The sequence below is a fragment of the Hyla sarda genome, chromosome 1 (assembly GCF_029499605.1).
Source record: "Hyla sarda isolate aHylSar1 chromosome 1, aHylSar1.hap1, whole genome shotgun sequence".
Lineage (NCBI taxonomy): Eukaryota > Metazoa > Chordata > Amphibia > Anura > Hylidae > Hyla > Hyla sarda.
The window spans coordinates 243,035,225-243,043,020 of NC_079189.1; the positions used below are offsets into that span (position 1 = coordinate 243,035,225).

The following is a 7,796-nucleotide window of genomic DNA, read 5'->3' on the forward strand; positions in this document are numbered from 1 at the left end:
TCTACACCCCTCTGTCATCCATGTACACTCCTCTACACCCCTCTGTCACCCATGTACACTCCTCTACACCCCTCTGTACACCCCTCTACACACCTGTCACCCATGTACACTCCTCTACACCCCTCTGTCACCCATGTACACTCCTCTACACCCCTCTGTCACCCATGTACACTCCTCTACACCCCTCTGTCACCCATGTACACTCCTCTACACCCCTCTGTCACCCATGTACACTCCTCTACACACCTCTGTACACTCCTCTACACCCCTCTGTCACCCATGTACACTCCTCTACACCCCTCTGTCATCCATGTACACTCCTCTACACCCCTCTGTCATCCATGTACACTCCTCTACACACCTCTGTCACCCATGTACACTCCTCTACACCCCTCTGTCATCCATGTACACTCCTCTACACCCCTCTGTCATCCATGTACACTCCTCTACACCCCTCTGTCATCCATGTACACCCCTCTGTCACCCATGTACACTCCTCTACACCCCTCTGTCATCCATGTACACTCCTCTACACCCCTCTGTCACCCATGTACACTCTTCTACACCCCTCTGTACACCCCTCTACACACCTGTCACCCATGTACACTCCTCTACACCCCTCTGTCACCCATGTACACTCCTCTACACCCCTCTGTCACCATCTACACTCCTCTACACCCCTCTGTACACCCCTCTACACACCTGTCACCCATGTACACTCCTCTACACCCCTCTGTCACCCATGTAAACTCCTCTACACCCCTCTGTCACCCATGTACACTCCTCTACACCCCTCTGTACACTCCTCTACACCCCTCTGTCACCCATGTACACTCCTTTACACCCCTCTGTCACCATCTACACTCCTCTACACCCCTCTGTACACCCCTCTACATACCTGTCACCCATGTACACTCCTCTACACCCCTCTGTCACCCATGTAAACTCCTCTACACCCCTCTGTCACCCATGTACACTCCTCTACACCCCTTTGTACACTCCTCTACACCCCTCTTTCATCCATGTGCACTCCTCTACACCCCTCTGTCACTCATGGGGAAAAAAAAGTGCAGAGCCGGAGCCTAATAGGTTTGTTTTGCAGGTTTAACGGTGAAGAATTGTGTGTGGAAGAAATTGTCATGATGGCCCAGACCAGATGGAGAAGAGAAGGCAACAACTCAAATTAGAGAAGATGTCAGATGTGAGTTGCTGTATAAAGCAGCACTTTAAACTACATACCCACTGATAGATAGATATAATGCATTGAGGGGGGGGGGGTGTTTCCCATTTTTTTTTTTTTTTTGCTCGTCAACCTCGGTAGGAAATCCCCGCGGGAAATCTTATTTTTGACATTTTTTAAACTTTTTTTTTCTTCTTTTTTATCGCGCTTGGGGGGCCTCAGATTTATTTTTGCCTAAGGCCTCAAAAAGTCTAGAGCCGCCTCTGGTGCATGATACGAGCATCAGTCTGGTGCTCACATCATGTACAGGATGTAAATATACATCCTGGTTCGTGAAGTCCAATGGCTTCAGGACACACATTTGTATCCATTGTCCTTAAGGGGTTAACAGGCATGCCCGGAATGGCAGTCGCAGACAGTCCCTCTCTCGCAAAGTCTCCCACAGGCTCCAATAGCAGCAATCTTTTATCTGAGCTGCTGCTTGCTGAGTCAGCCTGTCTGTAGGGTGTAACTACTCGGTGATGATTGTAAGGCTATGTTCACACTGCCGAATGTCCACACAGAAAATGCATGTGCGGATGTTCTGCAGGTAGTGGAGCAGTGGCAGAACATGCCATCAATAGGACTGCTCGGAAATTCGCCATCTCATAGACGGCTATGTATTTCTGAGCAGAATACACAGGAGAAACAGACATGTCTATTCTTTAGCCAGAAAGCCGGGATGCAAAGGGTGAGTGCCAAAGGTGAAGAGTGCGTGGTGCAGTGCTTCCACTCAGTGAGCTATTACACCCAGTGAGTTTTGGCACCTCAGGGTCACCACTCCCCGAGGCACAGAAGTACCTCGGCCTTCAACCTCCTCAGCCTCATGGTTAGACCTGGAGCGAACAGGTCACATCAGAGCAGCCGTCAGGCTGATTCCTCAGAACCAGCCCCGGAATGCCCCGGGCACCTGCCCCCTCCATGCAGCATCCATCCTACATCAATGGCAGAGACTAGACCACTGATAAGAACAGATACTACACTTGATCTTAGCCAAAAGGCCAAAAGCCATATATGCCATCAGAACGCAGCCGCATAAATGCGACACATGCTGTATGCCGCAACTATGCAAATATATAGCACAGCCTGCAGCCTGTCCCAACTTATTGTGAAAAACACTAATTTTGGCTGGGATTACACTTGGCGTGTTTGACAGAAAAAAACACCATGCTCGCTGCGGGCACATGTTATGTTGGAATCAATAGGGTAATATGAAATGTCAGACACTAATGGGGATTTCTTCATTCTTTTTAGGCTATCAACTCTGTAGGATGTCGAGAGTATGTTGTTTTTACTTTATGAAGTTTTGGTGATTTTCTACCCAATATTTTTAATAGAAATCCTTGAGTCACATGATGAAAGAATCTGAGAAAAGCCAGGGGGAAAATAATAATAATAATTATACACATTGGGGGAGATGTATGAAAACCTGTGCAGAGGTAAAGTTGACCAGTTGCCCATAGCAACCAATCAGATCACTTCTTTCACGTTTCAGAGGACTTTTTAAAAATGAAAGAAGCGATCTGAATGGTCCACTTTTCCTCTTCACAGGTTCAATAAATTCCCCCCCCCAGTGTTTTTAGCATAAATTCCACAAAAGATGGCAGAGAAAAGAAATGAGGGGGGGGGGGGGGGAGCAGTTTTTGGTGTGTTTTTTTTTGGAAAAAAAAAAAAAAAACAACAAACAAGAATTGCATCTGTTCCTAGGCTTAGGCCACTTTAAACACGACTTATGTGTGGTGTTTTTCAAAGCCCACATTGCTTTATTTTTGGTGTCCCCCCCCCCCCTTTCGACAGACGTCTGTCCAGCTGTTGCAAGGCTACAACTCCATGCTGGGAGTTGTAGTTTTGCAACAGATGGACAGCCACAGGGGATAAGTGGTGATGTATGTCAATCTAGTCAATCTAGGACCATGGTGTCTGATTTTGAACCGGCAGCAGGAGCCACGACCACTCTAAATCAATGGTTGCCGGGATGTTTGACGAGTGACAGCCTTCGCTCCAGACCACAACGTCAGGGATGTCACTCGTCAGACGTCCCGGCAGCCAGCGCTGCTCAATGAGCCTGCTGGAGCTGCACTGATCTGTGTAAGAAACCTATGGGCCCAGGCTGTTGGGGCCACCAAATTATATTACAAATACTGAGTGTCTGGTTAGGAGAAACAAGTATAACGCACCCACAGGGAGTAGCGCCATTTTAATAAAAAATTGCCCAAAATCCCTTAGATAACAGTCATACAAAATATATTAGAACGTTTTTTGATTTTCAGCCAATCAGAGAGCAGCACTACTGAAATAGAACTCTCAGGAGGTAACAGCGTGTCACACATGTGATGTCATAGCCATTGTCCACCAGAGAGCAGCACTGAGCAGATATAACACTGCTCCTGCTCATTCTTCATCAGTGAGGGGCTGATGCTGGACACTGTAGGGACCGAGAATGCAAAGTCATATACACTACTGTGACTGGTAAGTGTCACATTGTTGTGACCAAAAGGTCTTTAGTGCAGTTCAATGTGCTTTTCTATAATAAACATGTAGATAATCTATCTTTTATTTTCCTATCTTAGATGCACTATTTCCAGGATGTGGAGTAGCATTTCCGGACCTACAGCAAGACGTTGGATGAAGACGTAGATTTCCAGACCTACAGCAAGAATTTGGATGAAGGCACAGCCCCTCAAATCACGCACATACACGGACACATTTGCCCAAATTCTAGAGGTAACCTCCTTTAGTATGCCCAGAGGAAGGGCAATACAGTAGCCATGGATTCCCTACAGGTTTCCTCCCCTCTGGAGGTTTTTCCTGTCCTGAGTATTAGTTACTGTACGCTCTTTGTGAGTGATGGAGGTTACATAAAATCCCTACACAAACATTTTAATATATAATAAATAAAGTTCCCCTTTTTAAACCATTCTTTAACTTGTTTGACTCATTTATTTTATTTGTGTGTGAAAAATAGTGTTAGCAAAACGTGGATGACATGGGTTTTTTTTTTTAAGTGTCCAAAGCTGCTCTCCGCACGATCTACATAATGCGGTGCGGAGAGGGGCAACTGATGCTGGGTGGTACAGTTGCCAAGGTAACCATAGGACACCCAGCAAGGTCCATGCACAAGCCTTTTTTCTGATGAACGGGACCCTAGGAGAGCGGGGAAAGCAGGTGAGAGGACCTCCATCCACCATTTTGAATGATCACCAGATAGCCACAGGTGATTCGATCCTCGAATATAATGCCCGCATTGCCGCACCTGCCGAAATCTGCTTTGATCACAGCATCTGAGGGGTTAATGACAAACATTAGAGCGATCGTTGATGATTGCCACTACTGGCAGGTCCCAGGCTGCCAGGACCTGCCATACATGATGCAAGCACCGGTCCATTGTTCACATCATGTACAGGGTGTAAATATACATCCAATCGCATCAGGATGTACTTTTACAGGCCGACTCCTACTCAATTTTGATTGTAAAGCTATGTTCACATGGCCGAATGTCCACACAGAAAATGTATGTGCGGATAACCTGAAGATAGTGGAGCGGTGTCAGAATATGCTAGCGTTAAGATTGCTCAGAAATTCGCTGTCTCATACACGACAATGTATTTCTGAGCACAATACGCAGAAAGAACAGACATGTCTACTCTTTCTGCGGATGCCAGAATTTCCGTACGGTATATTCCTGTGCAATTCTGCATAGAAAACCTAACGTGTGAACATAGTCTAACAATCATTAAAAAGGGGGGCGGTGCAAATAAGGGAGAGACAGGCAAAGGGCCAGAGACAAAGGGGCGGCAAAATGAGGTTTTGTTTAGGGTGACAAAAATCCTTGCACCAGCCCTGGCGGCCATGGCCCGAGCTGCCAAACAGGAAGGGTCCCTGTGCCATCTCAATCCTCTGCATATGAATTTTATATCTTTTATCACTTCCTGTGATGTCACACATACATCATATAATTATGCAAATTAACACGGACGGTATTTATTTTTTTTGCAAGAAAGGTGGCAACCCTAGCAGGCATCCCATTGCATTCTGTCAGTGACTGGCACCTTCTGTAGGACACAGGCAAACAATGTGCCCGTTGCTTTCAATGAACATAACGGATGTCACAGAAAGAATGCCAGGGCTTGAGTCCTGCAGGTACTCATAGGAACGGCGTCCCTGCACTTTTATCACAGCAGGAACGCCGTTCCCTTTAGCAATTCACCTGCAGGACCAACCCTGTGCCCGAATCTTTTGGCTGCTGGACTGGACTGTGTCTGCTCTTCCTTGTCTTCCCCTGCACAGTTGGGTAGTACAGCCAATGCACTGTGCAGGGGAAGAGGCCGCAGTTATATGGAGCAGTTTAGGAGGAAGATCGCTCACCACCATTAGGCCCGTAGCTCCTGGAATGGCATCATATTAGGGGTAGGGCCTTTATCGGGAAGGGTCTGTGCCTCCTGGGCTGCACTATTATATAGTATTACAGCGTACAGAAAGCAAGTGGTAAGTGTGTTAGGAGGCAGTGATATTATTTACATGGGACTGTGTGTTAGAGAGGAGGTGGTGTTATTTACATGGGACTGTTTGTTAGAGAAAGGGGAGTAGTCTAATTTACATGAGACTGTATGTTGAAGTGAGGGAAGTGTTATTTACATGGGACTGTATAGTGGAGGAGGTTGTGTTATTTATATAGGACTATATGTAGGAGAGTGGAGTAGTGGTATTTACATGGGACTGTATGTAGGAGAGGGGAGTTGTGTTATTTATATAGTACTATATGCAGGAGAGGGGAGTAGTGTTATTGTGGTGTCCCGGTACCGTATTGCATACCGTACCTAGTGTGGTGGTCCCCAAAGTCAGAGTAACTACGCTCAGGTAGGGTCCCTCAGGTGGGACAGCCCCTAGTCGCCTCTCCTCTACTCTAATTCTATAATGTTGATATATGTATATATTTAGTAATAATATATATTTAATATAATGTATAGTATACTTACCTTGTTTGGCGTTACCTTGTTAATATCCTCTATGGTATGTTGGAGGACCTTTGGAGGTCCTTGGGTCACATGTTGCCCATAATTCTTTGTAATGGTGATGGACACAAGTATTGGACCAATTAGCTCTAGTCCAGCCCCAGCCCATATAAGGGAGCTGTAGTCAATTATCGCTTTCTTGTGTTGCTGCTCTCGTGGTTGCCGGACTAGCAGGACGGATGTGCGCAACTTGCAAAGACACGCTAGGCCTGAAAACCTACCGGCCTCAGCTGAACTAAACCGTGAGTTCCAAACTACTCCCCGCTAAAGCTAGCGTGACTACTGGACCCTAAACTAAATTCCCTAAATCCAGTGGAAGAGCGCACAATACTTAGAGACTCTAAATTGCTAAAGGCCCAACCTTTGTCAATCTCCAAGGAAAGCAGTTATATGCATAGAGACTGTTCTTGAAGCTTGCAGAAAATCTTCAGTAAAAGTTAATCCTTTTTCAGAAAACTCTCCGGTTGTGGACAATCTATTATTATCTACCTCCCTATCGCTCTTGGGAAGGATGGCAGTAGGACAAGCATTACTGAGGAGCCCTCACCCTGGTGTCACGAATAGCAAGGGTTAACAAACACCCTTTAATCACCGCACAGCTACACTCCCCATACCCTACATTCCCCAGGCTTTCACACTATCCTGCTGCCTCAGCTCATATCCAAAGTGCTTGCAATATCTCCATCCTACTGAGGCACTATAACATGCAACAGACTGCCTATATCTGAGGCTACCCTGCTGCCTCAGCTCATATCTACAGTGCTTGTAATATCTCCATCCTACTGAGGCACTATAACATACAACAGACTGCCTATATCTGAGACTACCCTGCTGCCTCAGCTCATATCTACAGTGCTTGCAATATCTCCATACTACTGAGGCACTATAACATACAACAGACTGCCTATATCTGAGATTACCCTGCTGCCTCAGCTCATATCTACAGTGCTTGCAATATCTCCATCCTACTGAGGCACTATAACATACAACAAACTGGCTATATCTGAGACTACCCTGCTGCCTCAGTTCATATCTACAGTGCTTTCAATATCTCCATACTACTGAGGCACTATAACATACAACAGACTGCCTACATATGAGACTACCCTGCTGCCTCAGCTCATATCTACAGTGCTTGCAATATCTCCATCCTACTGAGGCACTATAACATACAACAGACTGCCTATATCTGAGACTACCCTGCTGCCTCAGCTGATATCTACAGTGCTTGCAATATCTCCATCCTACTGAGGCACTATAACATACAACAGACTGCCTATATCTGAGACTACCCTGCTGCCCCAGCTCATAGCCAAAGTGCTTGCAATATCTCCATCCTACTGAGGCACTATAACATACAACAGACTGCCTACATATGAGACTACCCTGCTGCCTCAGCTCATATCTACAGTGCTTGCAATATCTCCATACTACTGAGGCACTATAACATACAACAGACTGCCTATATCTGAGACTACCCTGCTGCCTCAGCTCATATCTACAGTGCTTGCAATATCTCCATCCTACTGAGGCACTATAACATACAACAGACTGCCTATATCTGA

At 46.1% G+C, this 7,796-nt stretch overlaps 1 long non-coding RNA gene and 1 other non-coding gene across 2 annotated transcripts; one reads left to right on the forward strand and one right to left on the reverse strand.

Annotated features, from left to right (window-relative positions):
* Positions 1-2,044: 2,044 nt before the first annotated feature.
* On the reverse strand, positions 2,045-2,231 carry LOC130344918 (U2 spliceosomal RNA). Its single transcript, XR_008883723.1, has one exon. It is a non-coding gene; the product is annotated as a U2 spliceosomal RNA (small nuclear RNA).
* A 1,008-nt stretch (positions 2,232-3,239) lies between these two features.
* On the forward strand, positions 3,240-4,138 carry LOC130304836 (uncharacterized). Its single transcript, XR_008854553.1, has 2 exons — positions 3,240-3,688; positions 3,790-4,138. It is a non-coding gene; the product is annotated as an uncharacterized LOC130304836 (long non-coding RNA).
* The last annotated feature ends 3,658 nt before the right edge of the window (positions 4,139-7,796 follow it).